This window comes from Coenobita brevimanus, chromosome 65 (genome assembly GCF_032717465.1).
Source record: "Coenobita brevimanus isolate Jiangsu-jjx chromosome 65, ASM3271746v2, whole genome shotgun sequence".
Lineage (NCBI taxonomy): Eukaryota > Metazoa > Arthropoda > Malacostraca > Decapoda > Coenobitidae > Coenobita > Coenobita brevimanus.
Genome location: NC_137018.1, coordinates 29,729,279 through 29,747,144, shown reverse-complemented (window position 1 = coordinate 29,747,144; position 17,866 = coordinate 29,729,279). Strand labels below are relative to the sequence as shown.

Below are 17,866 nucleotides of genomic sequence, written 5' to 3'. Positions count from 1 at the left end.
AAATCATAGAAAGATAAGCAGAGATAAATCTCTCTCTCTCTCTCTCTCTCTCTGTTTATATATATATATATATATATATATATATATATATGGTATATGAGAGAGAGAGAGTAGAAAGACATAAATGTGTGTCGTGAAAACATATTTCCTGGTACATCAGTCCAGCGCTATTACCAGTTGATGAGGCAAACACTGGGCGCAACAATACAGGTACGAAACACCTTCCTTACGACAGGCTATAATTAGCTTGAATAAAATCCCTTGAGGATATCGAATCAATTCAAACTGGTGTCATGACAGTGAAGGGCCTGATGGAGACTTTGCAACCCCTTCGCTACTATGGGTCTCTCATGAACAGACTACAATGTTTGGATTACGCAGGAGTTGACTACAAGATGACATGGTACCGAGGGATGGCTAACCCTTTCAGCCTGATGGCGTCCTGTATACTGAATTTTATTCTTTTTATCTCTAGTTTTTAGCAAACTTAGTAATGACCCCTCGTACATAAATGGGTTTTGGGAGGCTAAATCAAACCTCTCCTATTCAGAAAGTCAATCCTACGATGAATGAAATCGTCTGGACAGGATGAATAAAATAAAAATGTCACCGGAGTGAAGAGGTAGATACAAACTACTTTCAAATATTTAAGTCTCCTAACTTTAGTATTAACCTTTTCCATACGAGAACACCTCTCCAGAGCAGAATTCAATACCCTGGAGTAGCAAAAAAAAAAATAAATAAATAAATAAATAAAAAAAATACCATGTACTACACGAATTTCGTCGAGGTTCTCGTATGAAGTCATTCTTCAGCTGAATAAAATCGCGCGAAGATGGCATCCCCACAAAAAAAATAAATAAATAAATAAATAAAATAAATAAAAATCGCACGGAAAGACCCAGAGGAAATTATTTTTCAGATCAAACAATTTTTTGTGAAAAAGTATTCTTTCGATTCTGTTTTTATTACTGGCCATCTTTTTTTCTTCTTTCAGTGGTATTCTTACGTAAGGGTCATGTAAGTTTGCAACTTCACAAAACTTTGACCCAAACGACCCGTCAAGTCACTATTGAAGAGAAGTCCACTTTCTCAATACTCGTTTTTCAATTCTGTCCTCCCACCCCACCAAATTCCTGGAGGTCGGAAAGAAAACACAGCCCACGTATTCCCTGCGTCTGGCAAAACAAGACCCACGTATTCCCTGCGTCTGGCAATAGAAAACACAACCCACGTATTCACTGCATCTGGTAATGGAAATATAACCCATGTATTCCTTGCGTCTGGGAAAAATATAACCCAATTATTCCCTGTGTGACAAAAGAAAACACAACATACGCATTCCCTGCGTCTCGTAAAGGAAATATAACCCACATATTCCCTGCGGCTCGTAAAATAACCCACGTATTCCCGCCTGTCTTTAAGTCGCCTAGCATATGCACCAATAAGACATATGGGTCCCGCGGTGGGGGTGAGGGGGGGAATACCTTGGCCTTTCTCTTTTATCCCATACCCGCAGAGACCAAGCAGCCATGACCCGAACACTCCAGCCCTGTATTAATGGAGGTAACTGGGGAAGGATGATACTAAATATGTTCAGTGCATTAACCTTTTTAACTTTTTTCTTTTTGCTGTATTCAGATTTATTCTATTTATGAGAGACTTGGCGAGCTGTGTGGGTTGGATATAGCCTTCATTAACCCATTCACTACAAGCGGCTTTCCCACGCCATACAAAAAACATCTGACGGTGGGATGAACAGATTAAACCTACGTCAATGTACTGACGGGGTTAATACTACTTATAACCCTTTCAGCACGACAGCGCCTTTTATAATTCATTCATGCTGCCGCCACATGTGTTAGTCAGCTTAGGAAAGACTTCTCCAACAGAATGGAAGAGATCAACTTAGAGAAGAGAGAGGAGCCTAAAAGATGCATTCTAGCCTCTTTACTCAGATGGCTTTTGTCCAATAAATTCTAAAAATATTTCCGTACGACTTTACTCAACCTTACAGAAGCCTCGGGAATCAGCATTAACCACTTCAGTACGACGCCTTTATAATACGTGTTATCATCAGACTCTTCTTTCAACCCCGGGCATACCTTCCGTGATGAGGGTATCGGAACACGGATAGCGATGATGTAGCCACGCCCCCCGCTCCTGACGTCATCTGCAGGACCCTGAATGCACTCAAGCCCGTATTCTCGTCGGTTGTGGGAGCTCCTTAACACCTTTTCCTAAGCGATTCATTTTGCTTCTTTCACCTTACTGTCCCTTTCTGGTAAATAAATCTTTCTAATATCGCCATACTCTGCATTAATAATATACACAAGGATATTAACCAGCCATATCCAAAAATAAGCAGCTAAGGGAGAGGTGCCGGGAGAATACGAGCCTCTGTGACGCTGAATGCGAGCTGTCCCGCTAGCTTAGGGGATATTGTAACGCCTCTTTCTCAGCGTTTTATTTCGTACATCTTATATCAATGATCCTCTTGTGTTACTAATGCAGACTACATCGATATCAAACAGATACACATAGGCTAACACAAATGAAGGTAAGGGGTGAGATGGAAAATAAATCAATAAGGAAGACGCACTATGAAATCTCCAAATCCTCTTAAAATACGAGTACAGCGCTGTCAACTTCTATAAATGACGATAGCTAGAATATGACTTTGTTATACAGGAAAGTAATACTGCCTGAGTATCCAGGTAAAGAAACAAAGTGAGCTCAGATTAATCATATGGTAACAATAAATAATGTGGGACTTGTGAAGCTGCCTACCGCTAGAGGCCACCACCGTTAACAGCCTGTCTCCCGAGTACGTGTCAAATTACCGTGATTTTTCTCTGCTTATGTGAGAACATGTGTGGCAAAATACCATCATACACTACTGAAGTACTGTATTGAAAAAGTTTTGTTACAAAAATATAACAGGGGAGAATACATGGCTCTTGTTGTTTTATTTCCCCGAAAACGAAGACCGAATTTTGAAAACCTGGCACTTATATATTTCTTTTCGTCGTTTTTAATGAAGTTGCTACAAAGCTGAGTTAATTCTTGCCTCCTGAATGTTCGATAAATACTGTAGTTTTAGCCAAGCACTTGTTTTGTTCGTCAGTCTCTCTTTTGGCGGAAACTTAATGATGGTGTATAAATTTTTTCTACATCAGCCATCCTAGCGCAGACTGTCCCCTTTCCAAGACTTTATACAACTTATCTGAAAGTGGTGGCAGCGTGTTTCCTTACGGGGATAAGTCATCATTAGATCTTGGAACGGGGACTGTCTCTGAGCTCGGACGGCTGATGTTGAATAATTCAATACATCATTTTTAAATTTCCGCCAAAAGAGAGACTGACAAACAAAACAAGTGCTTGGCTAAAACTACTGTATATATCGAACATTTTAGGAGGCAAGAATTAACTCAGCTTTGTAGCAGCTTCATTAAAAACGAAAAAATATATATAAGTGCCAGGCTTTCAAAATTCGGGCTACGTTTTCGGGGAAATAAAACAGGAGCAATGTATTCTCCTGTTAAAACTCTGTTACGAAGCTTTTTCAGTACTTCAATAGTGTATGATGGTATTTTGTCACAGAGGTTCTCACTTTAACAAAGGAAAATCACGGTAACTGAACACACGCTCGGGACAGAAGCTGTTAACATACGGTGACCAGAGTCCCGCTTTTAGGCGAGACAATCCCGCTTTTTGGACGTCCGTCCCGCTTTTTTAATTGTGACGAGAATGTCTCGCTTTTTGAGAAAATTATCTTAATTGTCCCGCTTTTAAAAACTTACTATTGCATTAGATATAACATGACCTTCTTTTATGAAATTAGGACGAATTAGAAAAATTTTGCATAATCCTAACCAAATGAAATACCGAATTATTAATATAAAATCTGTAATGCTCCCTAGCTAGTAACTCTGGTCGACCCATTCACTGTACCGTACGGTATGTTCGGAGTTCGCATGAGACGTTTGTGTCTGATTTGCAGCCTCAGTTTGAGGTGCAGCGCAGCAGCGGTCGCTGTCACATTAGTCGACATCTATCTGTCTATATATCTATCTATCTGTCTATCTGTCTATCTATCTATATAGACACACATTCACGCGCGAGCGTGCGCGTGTCCCGCTTTTAGCTCCAATAAATCTGGTCACCTTATGTTAACATGAGAGACATCTGGTGCCAGACGATTTCCAGAAGTCCCCCATTAAATCAGCATGGTACTTCAACGCGAAATACTTAAATATATCCCTTTTCTAACATCCTGAACGATAACTGTCACTCTAACCCCTTTCATTGATGTCCCTCCCCAGCTTCATAAACCGTCAGCCGCTTGTAAGAATGAAAGAGAACAAATGTCATCTTAACGCAGGGATTAAATGGAGTGTGTTTAATAACCGTAACAAAATGAATAAATAGCATGACGCTTGTACAACCTAGCGTTAAAAAATCATACTTAAAAGAATATTAACGAAATACTCCCCCATTAACGCAAATACTGCCCGTGCCGACCAGCAATACTAATCCAATCCTGACACAACACTAAATAAATACTCCCGTTTTAGAGAAGCAAAAATAAAACGGCCAGGTCAATACCCGTCTGCCGCGTTCCCAGCTGAATCGCGGGATCAGCTGACGAGTGTAAACAAAATCTGGCAATTTCGCGCGCAAAATTCCACCCAACACCCAACATGACCCTTTGGAGTCTTTACAAAACACAGCAAAACAAAAAAATAAAAAGAAAATAATGAGAAAATATTAAGTGAAGGACAAACAATGCAGCATAAAAGAATATCACACCAATGACGCCATGTATAATTTTTTATATGACCAGTTCTTAACTATTTCTCTCAGATGATTAACTTTGTGCCACATTTCTACCATCAGCTGACGATTTTATTAAACGTGGAAGACTTCGTGCTTTAGAGATTAATGGAGGCAAGGCTGTCGAATCGCTCCAGCTCGAAAAGTACGAGTAAAATAATTAGGATATGAATAGAACTTAAAATACATTATTATGTGTGAGCGAGCGCAACGAGCGAAACGATTTTTACTTTCAGCCGAGAAAAGAACGGCCTGACACGATCCGGCCCGGCCTGACACGACAGGGCCCGACCGCGATGGTTTTCAGAGGCTAATAACTTTTCTACTATCTGAGATACAGAAGAAATTCTTTCAGCAGGTAGTAGGTAATTAATTTTGTTTTTAGCCATATATTTACTCATGACACCAAAGAAACCCATTGGAATCCCAGCTTTCTAAGAGAATGTACCGAGGGCTTCAGTTGACATGCTCCACGATGAGATCAAATTTAAAAAAAAAAATCTTACAAAACTGTTTTCTTGCATAAATTCTAACAATTAAATATCAGATAATACGCTCATAATTTTACATTAACGTTTTTTCTATGTTCAGAGGGTGAAATCAGCAAAGGTAGGTTAATCGTCCCATTTCTGGGTTTTATCATTCGATCAACAGCCAAGCGTTTACCGACGCCGTACGTTGACACGGCAAGTCGGGAGCAGAGAACTGAAAATAACAAGTGTGATAAATGCTACGGCGCCTAGCTCTATGCATATCCAGAAAGAAAACGTGAGAAAGTAAATATTTTAGCTCTATTCTTCTGTTATTCAACTACCTCACCAGAAATGCTGAAAGTTTGCACCAAGATGATATTATCATAGGCGTATGTACAAACGCTCGCTGACTCGTCACGCGATCAAAAGGCGCACTTTACCGGTAGTACTGATGAGGTTTAACCCTGGAACTGCTGCTATCGTACTTCAGTAGTCTAATCTGGTTACCGGCGGGGTATTATATTTAGATGAGGAAGCGCCGGTAGTCAGTTAATAACGATCCTGGTGTAACATTATACATTTGCCAATTAAAATACAGCATACTCAGCACTGTACACACTACATTACTGGACACCAGCATTTTTTGCATTACCTGACAGGCTGTGTGTGTGTGTGTGTGTGTGTGTGTGTGTGTGTGTGTGTGTGTGTGTGTGTGTGTGTGTTTTACATGGATACTCGAAATATGGGCAAGGTAATGTAGTAAAACGCATATGCACAGACTCACAGCAACGCACACAAATTGCCATCCACACAAATACCCTAGCTACTTCATTTCACTGATCACTCTATCCATCAGTCCAGCCCTTCTAACAACTCCATCCAATCACCAGCCAATCTACATCCCGCATTTACAACTTTATGCCTTTCACTATGATGACGCTCTCTGTGTTTAATTCTTCTCACAGCTATTTTATTCAGCTTAGCAAACACCTCGTAGTGAAGGGATCCGTACAATAACGCTTCATTTTATTTCACTTTTTTTTTTTACTCTATTTTATTTCTACCACAATTACTTTTTTCAACTCAGGAGAGGTTAGACAAGCTCCATTAACCCCTTTTTTGTTTTAAATGTACTCTTGGTACTGCGACTTATATTCTGCCTAAAGACTTCTCGTAAGAAAGTAAACAGCCAAGAGAAACAAGGTTACTAAGAGGCAAAAATGAAGAGAAAAAAGTTACGAAACCAGGAAAACATGAAAGGAAAACGGAAAATACGGAAAACGGGAAGAACATGAAAACGTAACCATGGAGACAACGGATAAAGTAACAAAAGGCGAAAAAGTGGAGAGACGAAATATTGCGAAACGGAGAAAACAGAAGTGAAAAATTGCGCACAATGGGAGGAACATAAAAGTTGGAATAAATACGGAGAAACCGAAGATGAGAGTGGAGAGAAAAACCAGAGGGGAAATGGGAGGAGGGAGATGGAGGGATAAGTGGGGCAGGATATAGGAGGAATCGACGGGAGGAAACGGAGGGAGGAGGGAGAGATGGACGAAAGAGATACGGGGAGAGAGAGAGAGGTGTAGGAGGAGAGGGATGAAGGTGAGATGTGGGAGGGAATAAGAATGGGGATGAATAAAGTGGCCAGATAGGAGATAGTGCATGACAGAATAGCTGAGAGAGAGAGAGAGAGAGAGAGAGAGAGAGAGAGAGACAGAGAGACAGAGAGACAGAGAGAGAGAGAGAGAGAGAATGACAGATCTGAACCAAGAATACAAGGAAGAAAGGAGCGAGGGAGGTGAAGAAGGAGGGGAGGAGGGGAGAGGAAGAGAAGGGGGAGGGGGGGAGGAGGAAGGCGTGAAGCAACCGAAGAGGAAGATTGATAGTGTAATGGAATTGACGGGGGGAAAATATGGCCGGGAAATATAAACATAAATAGAAATCGGTTCGAGTGTGAGTGGCAGGGGGTGCGAAAAAGTGAGAGTGAGAGCGTGGGGGATGGAGGGGGAGGGGGAGGGCGAGAGGAGGGGATTGGAGGGAAGGGATGCAAAAGAGGGACGGGGGGGACTGGAGGGAAGGGGCGAAGAGGAGGGCGAAACTAAGGGACCGGGGGGGGGAGGCCTTTTTGCTTCACTATCCCTATCATGGACTTATAGGTTACACACCATGGTTAAATTCTTTCCTAAAAAAGGCTGTGAAAGGACTAATGGATTTTTTTTTTATTGTTTGCTTTCCTTTATGTTCCTTTGAAGAGGCAAGTGAAGGCGGTAGCTGGGGGAGGGAGTGGGAAAAAAAAAAAAGAGGGAAGAGTAAGGAGTGATAGACAAGAAATGAAAAAGGTAGACAGGGGGTGAAACAGGGGAGAGGGGAGGAAGAGGCAGCGAGGTACTAGTCTAGAGGGGACGGGAGGGAGTTGTAGGAAGTGAAACAGAGAGGGTAATTTAGGGAGAGTGACAGAGGGAAGGGTATGGATTTGTAAGGACTGTAAAAACTGTGAGTGAAACAAGAAAAGGGATGAAAAAGAGGGGGGAGACGAGTTGCAGGGAGTGAGACAGAGAGAGGAGGGGGGAGAGTTGTAAAGTTGTAAGGGTGGGGGGGAGTTGGGAATGAAATATAAGTAAGAGACGGAGAGGTACGTAGAGGAAAAACCCAGGGGGACGTGATAGGGTATGAAACAGGGGGGGGGGGGATCTGGAAAGAGAAAAACATGAAGAGGATGGGAGGATGTAGGGGGTGAGATAGTGGGAGGGATGGAAGTGAAAGTGAGGGAATGAAAGGATGGGAGGGGAAGGATATTAGAGGGATTGAAACAGAGAGAGACGCGAGGAAGTAGTAAGACGTGAAACAGAGAGGGAGGGAATGGATAAAGGGTGTGTGAGAGAGGAAGGGGAAGATAATGGCATGCAGTAAAGAAACTGCAAAAGAAAAGGAAATGTGTGTGTGTGTGTGTGTGTGTGTGTGTGTGTGTGTGTGTGTGTGTGTGTGTGTGTGTGTGTGTGTGTGTGTGTGTGTGTGTGTGTGTGTGTGTGTGTGTGTGTGTGTGTGTGTGTGTGTGTGTGTGTGTGTGTGAGAGAGAGAGAGAGAGAGAGAGAGGGAGAGGGGGAGAGAGAGAGAGAGCATGCTGAAAGAAGTTGCGAGACGCTATCAGAAATGATGAGAAAGTTTAACTAGCTCAGTACAGTACGGTGTTATTTTTTTTCTAGCCACCACCAGACGATTTCATTTAACTCAGAAGAGATATCTGGTAGTGAAGAGATAAGAAACAATCGCCATTAGCTTTGCTTAAGCAGAATAAAATCGTCTGGCAGTAGTGAAAATTAAAGACATCATCGTACCGAGTGCTGAAAGGTTAGTGATAACGAGCAGAAAAACGAAGTTATAATGAGGGACGGAGAATATATATATATATATATATATATATATATATATATATATATATATATATATATATATATATATATGTATGTATGTACAGTACGGTATATGTATATATGTATTATAGTGTATATTATACATTACATATATTATATATAAATATTATATATATACCGGTATATAATAAGAGAAGTGAAAAAAAAATTGGATAGTGTGTAGCAGAGAAGGGTGTGGGACAGACAGAAAATGAGGAAAAAGAAGCTAGAAAGAGGGAAGATAAGGCAAAAAGAGAGGGAAAGCGAGGCAAAGAAAGGGAAGATAAGGCATTGCGAGTGGGAAAGTGAGACAAAGAGAAAGAAGGGGAGGCATGGAGAGAGGATGGGTGAGTGATGAAGTGGCCTTGAGGCAGACGAACAGAAAGTGAGGGTGAGAGAGAGGGGGAACGAGGGTATGGCAGAGAAAGGGAGGGTAAAGCAGTAGTAGGCGAGACACAGGGGCAGGAAAGGACAGTGACAGAGAGGGAAGGAGGCAAAGGCAAAGAGAGGGAGAGGGAGGCAAACAGATGTAAGGTATGGTACAGAGAGAGGGAGGGTGAGGCAAAGGAATGGATAAGAGGGGGAGTAAGACGGAGGGGAAAGTGTGGAGAGAGAGAGAGAGAGAGAGAGAGAGAGAGAGAGAGAGAGAGAGAGAGAGAGAGAGAGAGAGAGAGAGAGAGAGAGAGAGAGAGAGAGAGAGAGGTGAAACTGAGCAGTTTAGGTAAAAGCAAAGGGTAAGACAGAGAGTGAAGGTGAGATAGAGAAGCAAGGCAAAGTGAGAAGACAAAGGCATAGAGGAAGGGGCGTCCTCAGGATTTTTTGTAAGGGGGGGGAGGCAAAATAAAAGAAATTATACATATATGTGCGGCTATATCAAAATACACACACTCCAAATAGGCACAGGCATACTTACATGAGTTACATGACTTACATCAAATGCATAGTGACAGAATGCATGTATCGACTCAAATCACTCAACCATCCTTGAACAAGAACTGAAACACACTTTAGAATCCAAAGGGGTGCAACTGCCCCCCCTTGCCCCCCCTCCGGACGCCCATGCAGAGAGGGAAAATAAGAAGGAAGGAGGTGAGACAGAGGGAGAGGATAATGTTGCAAGGGCGAGACAGAGAACTGGGTGGGCAAGAGGACAGATAGAGACAAAGTGAGGCTGAAAGTCGCATGGAAAGTAAGTGGCACTGAAAGGGAGGCTGGAGAAAAGGTCATTGGCAGAGGGGTGACTCGGAGACAGAAAGATGAGAATATGTGACAAAGAGGAAGGAAGGGTGAATGGTGGAGAACAGGAAGGTGTGAGTGGGAGAGTAACAAGCATGGGATATGTGGGTGAGTGGGAGGTAAGTTCTGAATGAGTGTGAGAGCGTAGCAGTGAGTGGCAAGGAAGGTGAGTAAACGGAATAGAGTAACAGGGAAAGTAGGAATGAGTGTGAGAGGGTCGGAGGGGAGGTGTGAATAAGTGTGAGGCATCAGAGGCAGGCGAGGTGTGGGGTTATCAGCCACCTCACACTCCAAGGGAACCAGTTGAGCGGAAACACTTCCATTTTTCGCTATAGGGAACCAATCGTGTGGCAGGAGATGCATAATGGACCCCCTCCCTCCCCTCCACACACACGTGCACAGATACAGATGGAGTGAAGGAGATGGATGCACACAGACACACATTCACACCATAACAGCACCTGCGCACACGCCAACGCGCAATCAGCCATCAATACTGATGATGACGCAGTCATACTCACAAACACACAATTATATATATATAAAATGAGCCTCTGTGGTACAGTGGTAAAGTGTGCGTTTTCGTACACTTAAAAACGAGGGTTTGCGCCCCGCCAGGGTAATAAACTTTGGGACCGTTCTTCAGGGCACGTACTGCATTGGCGGACACAGGGGATGCTGTGGTTGAACCAGTGTCGCATACTGAAAAGTATGTTTGCACCCAGTCGGCTTGCGCGGGCCGATTATACTTAGTTCACAGACTACACACACATCCAAAGCCACTCCAACACAACAATTACACTTACAAGCACTTCTCACCCTACATACAATCTCTACTAGACAGCCTAAGCCACTTGGTAGAAATACATTGGCTGTATCGTCCCCACTTCGGTCGGGATAGGCCGGTCCTGCAGTGGACACTCAAACGGCTGATGAGATGATATATACTGTATATACGGCCTTAATGACCAGGAGCTTCGGCCCCAATGGTCATGCAAAAAAAAAAAAAAAAAAAAAAGTTTCTGGCAAGAAGTACTGGCTGAATGAACTATCCTGCGAATATATATATATATATATATATATATATATATATATATATATATATATATATATATATATATATAAATATATATATATATATATATATATATATATATATATATATATATATATATATATATATATATCGGTATTCACACTATATATACATATACGGATATATTTCCGGTACACATACTGTATATAAGGTATATCTGGTATACATACTGAAAATATCGGTATACAACTATACACAGCTACTGAATATACCTGTATATTCCACTGAGCCCAGGGGTCTTTTTCACTATGCTTCTGCCATCTGACGATTTTATTCTGCTTATAAGTGTTTGGCCTGGAGAGGTCTGATATTGTCTTGATAAAGCCCTTTAGTATATGAGGCTATTCCCAGCTGAATAGAATCGTCTGGTAACAGCAAGCATGAGCTATAAAGGACGTCACCCAGACTCAGAGTTAAAATTAATATAATTGTATAACATTCTGGCCTGTCTCTTTTTAGGAACTAAAAAACAGAGGAGGGGGTCCCTAGTCCCCTCACCCCGCCCCTTTTAGTCGCCTTTTACGACACGCAGGGAATACGGTGGCAGTATTCTTCCTAACACAACCTGGCCGCACAGTAGTAGTACCACCCCATAGTGCGGCCAGGTTGTGTCCCCCCCGCCACAGGGGGGGACCCTTGTGCGGTGTGATGCGGTGAGGATCTGTCCGTTCTCCCCTTTGGAGCTAAGATGCGAATGAATGTGTTTGAATGGATGAGTAAATGGAGAGTGAGTCGTCCTGTCTCGGCTACCTCCCTTTCCCTGGGGGAAGCAGCCTAGGTATATAGATAGATAGATAGATAGATAGTATAACATTCAGCAATAATTATTTGGGACAAAACAGTAGTGCTTATTTAATAACTCTCACTGTACAAAACAGTAAAACTATGCAAGACACTAACCCAAGGCATGGTGGCACATTTCATAGGTGGGGGGGCGAGGGGTGGGTGGGTGGGGGTGTAGGACGAGGCCGGGATGTAGAGAGACACTGTGTTGTGTGCTCGTACTGGCCCCCGCAGCTACCACCGGCACGACTCCACGTACTACTGTGATGCTGCACTCGAGCTGGGTCGTAGTGGTTTGTGGTGGGGATAAGGTAGTGGTGGCGAAACTGGTCGTAATAACAGGCAGTGTGGTGGTAGCGATGTAGTTCGAACGTAGTGACTGTTGTATGAGATCGTAGAAGTGATCGTATTAGAAGGGGCTGTATTAAATTCTGGCTTTATATATAAATGCTGGGTCACAGAAGACAGAATGGCCGTATTAAGTCGTATTATCAGGAGACACTGAAGCAGCGAAGCATGGGATCTGATTATGTGTAGTAGCTGAGTAGTGGACGAGTAGTCGTTGCTGCAGCTGCACCGATTCTGGCTATATACCGAGGTTGGGGAGTAAATGCAGGTATGGTTGTAGTAATGCGAGATGCTGTAATACCTAGGTCGTATTAAGTCGTTGCACCAAATTTGGCTATAAAACCGAGGTTGGATTGTTGATGAGAGGAGTGATCGCAGTAACAGGTAGTCGTAGTAGCGAAGTAGTCTTAGGTAGTAGCACCGGGTCTTGTTTTATATCGAGGTATGGTCGTAGAAGAGGTATTGGTCGTTGGAGTGTCGTAGCACCGAATCTGGCTATATACCGCTGCTGGGTTGGTCGTGGTAGCAAGTGTTCGTAGTAGCGGGGTTATCCTTAAATAAACTCTAGTACAGATCTCGGGTCCGACATAGCGGGGTTCGCTGCATCAAAACATTGTGTACGGAAAATATTGGCAACGGTCCCTGTGCGCGTCTCCAAACCCGCACACGTGAGAGGGTCATGTACACACTCACTTTAGGTACACAGTCACAGCCTACGATCTATGTTATAAATGTTCTACAAACTATACATTTTAAGTTATATGTTCACTCTATCGCATAACTTATATCTATGTCCTAGGCGCACTGTACAGTATTTCCTAAATGCGCATTCTAGTTTACAGTTTGAATCTATGTTTATATACCGCGGGCACTATTTTCACTTAATCTATGTTTCCATGTGTTTCTCTAGTAGAGTCCACCTGTGAGAGAAACAGAATACAGAATTAGCAAGAACTGGGAGAAAAAATAACTAAAGAAGGCTATAATTAACCGTCTACAATCGATGGAGGCACTCAACTTCCGGAAACTTTTAAACGGTCGGTAATTAACAACTTTGGGCCACCCGCTAATGCATCTACTTAACTTCCCGGCACCAGCATAATTGACTTTATAACTTACCGGAAAATTATCGTCCACTATAACTACGGCCACAATATCGGTAAAATGTGAAGGCGGTTAAAAATCTACGGTCACCTACCACCGTTTTTTAATTACTGGTACCTGTATTAAACATTTTAAATTTACACATTATTTGTCATCTAAATAATTCATGGGCTGATTACCATAATGCTGTCGAACATCTAAAACAAAAATCTCTTACCCAGGCAACTTATCTAGCCACTGGGATTTTCAAGCTAATTTATCCCATTTAACAGATAGCCAGGTCACTTCAATCATTCGCCAGAAAAGTATTAAACATTTAAATGTAATAAAATGAATTTAAGTTACATTACTGCAGTCAATGCTAATATTTTCTCTCGCCCTTTGTGACTCATCGATGTTTTAGTCATTACGATATTTTTCATTCATCATAAAGCCATTTATCTTCATACCGTTACACTGAGTCGGTCTGAGCCCTAGATAAAGCAGCCACCATTTCCTATTCTTGCCTGCGTCACCGCCACTTCACTGTAGTCAGAGTTTACTAGTCTTCAACTCTATTTACGCTTGAGTCAGCAGCATTTCAGTGAGTCAGTAATAGTCCACTAAGTCAGCATTACTCCACTTAGAATCAGTAGTCCAGTTGTTAGCAGTGAGTCGTCACGTAGTCCAGCCGAAACAGTAGCCCACTACAAGTCAGCCGTAGCCCAGTTGAATAAGTAACCAACCGAGTTAGCAGTAGTCCAACTGTCAGCAGTGATCCAGATGAGTCAGTAGTGGCAGTCAACAGTGGTCCACTTTAAGTAGGCAGTGGTAGTCAACAGTAGTCCAGTTCTCAGCAGTAACGCAGCTGAGTCCGTGATAGTCAACCGAGTCCGTAGCAGTCCACTCTGAGTCCGTAGTAGTCCTAGCAGTCCAACGCGAGTCTGTAGGGGTGAGTCACTTGAAGCGGTGGTGGCATTTTTAGCCTCCCTTGGGAATCAATACAAACTATGTCTTCCCCGTGTGTGTGTGTTTGTTTGTTGATGCTGCTCCTCCTCCCACACGCCTTACAGCATGTTGGGGTCTGGGTACATATGTGGGTGTGGGTGCATGTGGGGGTGTGGCGTAGTGTGGTGTGGGTGTGAAATACAGTAATGTGGGCATGGTTTGGTATGGTGAAGACAGTTTTATGGGGATGTGTGGCCATTTGTGCTAGTGGTATGGGTGTGGTGCTGGTATGTATAGTGAAATTGGGTGAGGGTTGTGGGAGGAGATGTGGATGCACGGTATGGATGCAAGGGGTGTGGTTGTACTGCAGAGATGTATGGTGGATGAGGGTAGAATGGGTTCATGTCGGAGAATGGTGTGGACTTGCGTGTATGGTATGGGTGCAATGATGGTGGTTGTGAGTGTAGCGAGGGGTGTGGTGTGGGTGTGTATGGTGATGTGGATTTAGGTGTTATTGTAAGGAATGCAGTTATGACATGCTGGGACTTATGGTGTGCATTTGGGAGTGATGTGGATATGAGTGGTGGTTTGAATGAGTACTGGTAAGGGTGTGACCGAGTATAACTGTGCATGGGGTATGAAGTGTGGGTACGGTAGGCTGGTGTTAATTATGACTAAGTGTACTGGTGTTGTTAAATGTGGAGAACTAGGGGCGTGTGGCTATAGGCATGGGTGTGCTTCAAACATGAGTGTTGATAATGTGTAATGTGGATATAAAGGTACGGCGTGGTATAGGTGGGATCTCAGTATGAAAAAGACTGGATGTACACGGGTGAAGCGAAAGAAGCATGTGGGTATAATGGTGGATGTTTAGTGAGGTTACGTGGATTTATGAAAAAGAAAAAAATGGATAAAATGGACAATATAAATTTGGATGATACGGTGTGAGGATTAGCCAAAATGTGAGTGCTGGTGTAAGTGAATTTGGGTGTACTGTGGGCCATAACCATATATTCGGGTGTGGACGTCAGGTCGTAACAGTCACCGTAGAATCGTATGGGCTGTCTTGGGAATACGGGATGTAGGATAACAAAACGGCAGATTTTTGGTAGTCACGCCGGTCCTCAGAGTCGGGCGTAACTTGACATACAATTTTGTCGTTCTTTGATTTAGGTGACTGAATTTTCGGACGTACAGTATATTGAAATCTTGTTCGAAAGTAATAACGGATATAATCATGATTTGAACGTATTATACTGAAGTAAGAAAATATCTACAATTCTGTCCACTACAACCACCACAACAATCACTACCACAACTACCACAACACTTATTAAGAGGCTGAACTGCTTCTTGGAGGCTGGAGGGGTCCGAGAGACGAGGAGGAGAAAGGAATGGAGGGATGGAGGGAACTTCTCTCCCTTCCGTGGACTTCGTTGAAGAATGCAAGGAAATAAGGACGAGGAACAATGACTGGCAAAATACAGTTTTACCACGCAAATGCAAGACAGTAGTATAACGAGAAAAGAAAAATAATGAGGGAAAACTGAAGTGATATGGAGAGATGGAGGGAAGGCGGGGTACGGGAGGGAGAGCAAAGGGAGAGAGGTAGGGAGAGCTCTCCTTCAAGACTACGGGGTACGCTGTATAAACACTGAGGGGAAACGAGGGAAACTTAGAGGAGGAGGCAAGGGAGAGATTAGGAGGGGAGGGGAGGAGGAAGATGAAAATGAAAAGCAAGGGTGGAAGCTGTGATGGTAGTGAGAGTGAGGGAGAGTGTGAGAGTGAGGGAGAGGGATATGGTCTCCTCCCCGCTCTGTCTAGTCAGGGAATGGAGGGAAAACGTTGCTTCTCTCCCGCCTCCTTCCCTCCAACGCACCGCTCGATGGCAACACTGTTTTCCTCCTCTCTACACCCCCCCCCACTCTCTTTCCCTTTCTCTCTTTCCCCTCACTTTCTCTCCCTCTTTACCACAGAAAAATCTGCAAACACATTTTACTTCACAAATAACATGCAAGTTCCTCCATACAAAAATAAACACAATGAAAACTGCTGATTACTCTTATATAAATCGTAAATGGTAATTCCCAACCGGCAACTATTATTTCCCTACACTGAGTTGCCAGTTAGTCTTTAGACATGGTGAATAAAAATACACTAATTCCTTCACTCATTCTGGTTCATTAACAATTTTCGCTCATTTTACGGCCAAGGAAGGAGGTGAAAAATATGATAAAGGAGGGGAAATGCGGGGGGAAGTGATAATTTAAGATGTGTATGATAATGTCAGCACAAAATATCACCATGAATTTCCATTGCTCCTCTCTCATTTCCTCTCTCTCTCTGAAACATACACACACACACACTGGGGGAATAAAGCAATGAGAGAGAGTTCTTGGAATCCATAGCTTATACCAGTTTGCCAGACGTCCGCTAGTACTTCCGTTAATCTATTTAATACCAGGATGTTTTAGGCCGTAATCTTGCTACTGCCAAACGATTTTATGCACCTTAGGAGAGGCCTCTAATGGCGGAAGGGTTAACCATGTCTCTAGTAATGGATATAATCCCTTCTGTATCTAGGCATCTTTTTACATTTGCATTCTTGCTACCGCCACAAGAGCATATACATCTCAAAATCTCCGGTTAAGAAGGGTTTGAAATATTATTTATTGTTGCACACCAAATCTACCATGTCTATTATTCCTGCTTCGGCCACACGATTACATCTAATTCTGAAGTGCTAGGAACACTGCAATAACTGATATAGTAATAGGACGTGTCGTAATCATGCACCCGCCAGATTGCTTTATATTATAAAGCTGGTGAAATACTAATTGCAATGAAGGTGTCCGGCATCTTCCATGAACCCATTCAGTACCAGGACCCCAATTACAATGTCTCGTTGATACAGCCTGACTATTTCGCGCATTTTTGAAGTTTTGGTAGTACAGTGGTTACGAAGTCTTCAATGACTGGTTCAGTGCCGTGGCATCTTTTAAGTTGTATTTTTGCTACGGTCAAACGGCTTTATGTAGATTAGGAGAGAACTCGATTTGTGAACTGGTTGAAAACAAAGAAGTTACAGGAAGGAGCACCAACAGTGCAGCAACACCCGCACCCAGCAACTGGTCGCAGAGCCAAACATTTGAGTTTGCCCTGTGACCTGGCATTTGGGCACCTGTTCTGAAATCGAAGTAATTCATTCCTGTCTTACCCTTAACACTTCAACCAACTGTGATCCATATCAGAATAACTGTTCGAGCTGATAATGTTGTGTTACTTTATATTTTGACCTTCCTTCTGACCCTGGGTACGGTTGACCGATTGTTCTCAAATACGAACCCCTTTATCCTCATCTTATCCTGAACCCTTCCACAAAATTTCGTGAAAGTCAGATAAAAACTCTGTAAACTGACCTTGCAAAATACCTTGACCTCCGGCCTGTTTTTCTCAAAATCGAACCCTTTCGTTCTTGCAACACGTCCATAAGTCAGATAAAAACTATGCAAGTTGATTTTCGTAGGTCAAACTTTGACTGCGCCCTGTGACCCTGACCATTGGCCTATTGTTCTCAATAAAATAGGTCAACCTCTTGGCTGTACCTCTAACTCTCAACAAAATTTGGTTGAAATCGGATAAACATGATG

General features: G+C 42.8%; 1 protein-coding gene across 1 annotated transcript in view; it reads right to left on the bottom strand.

Moving 5' to 3' along the window:
* The window catches only part of NfI (Nuclear factor I), a 483,234-nt gene that overhangs the window by 413,218 nt on the left and 52,150 nt on the right, over positions 1-17,866 (bottom strand). The gene's annotated exons all lie outside the window — the stretch shown is intronic.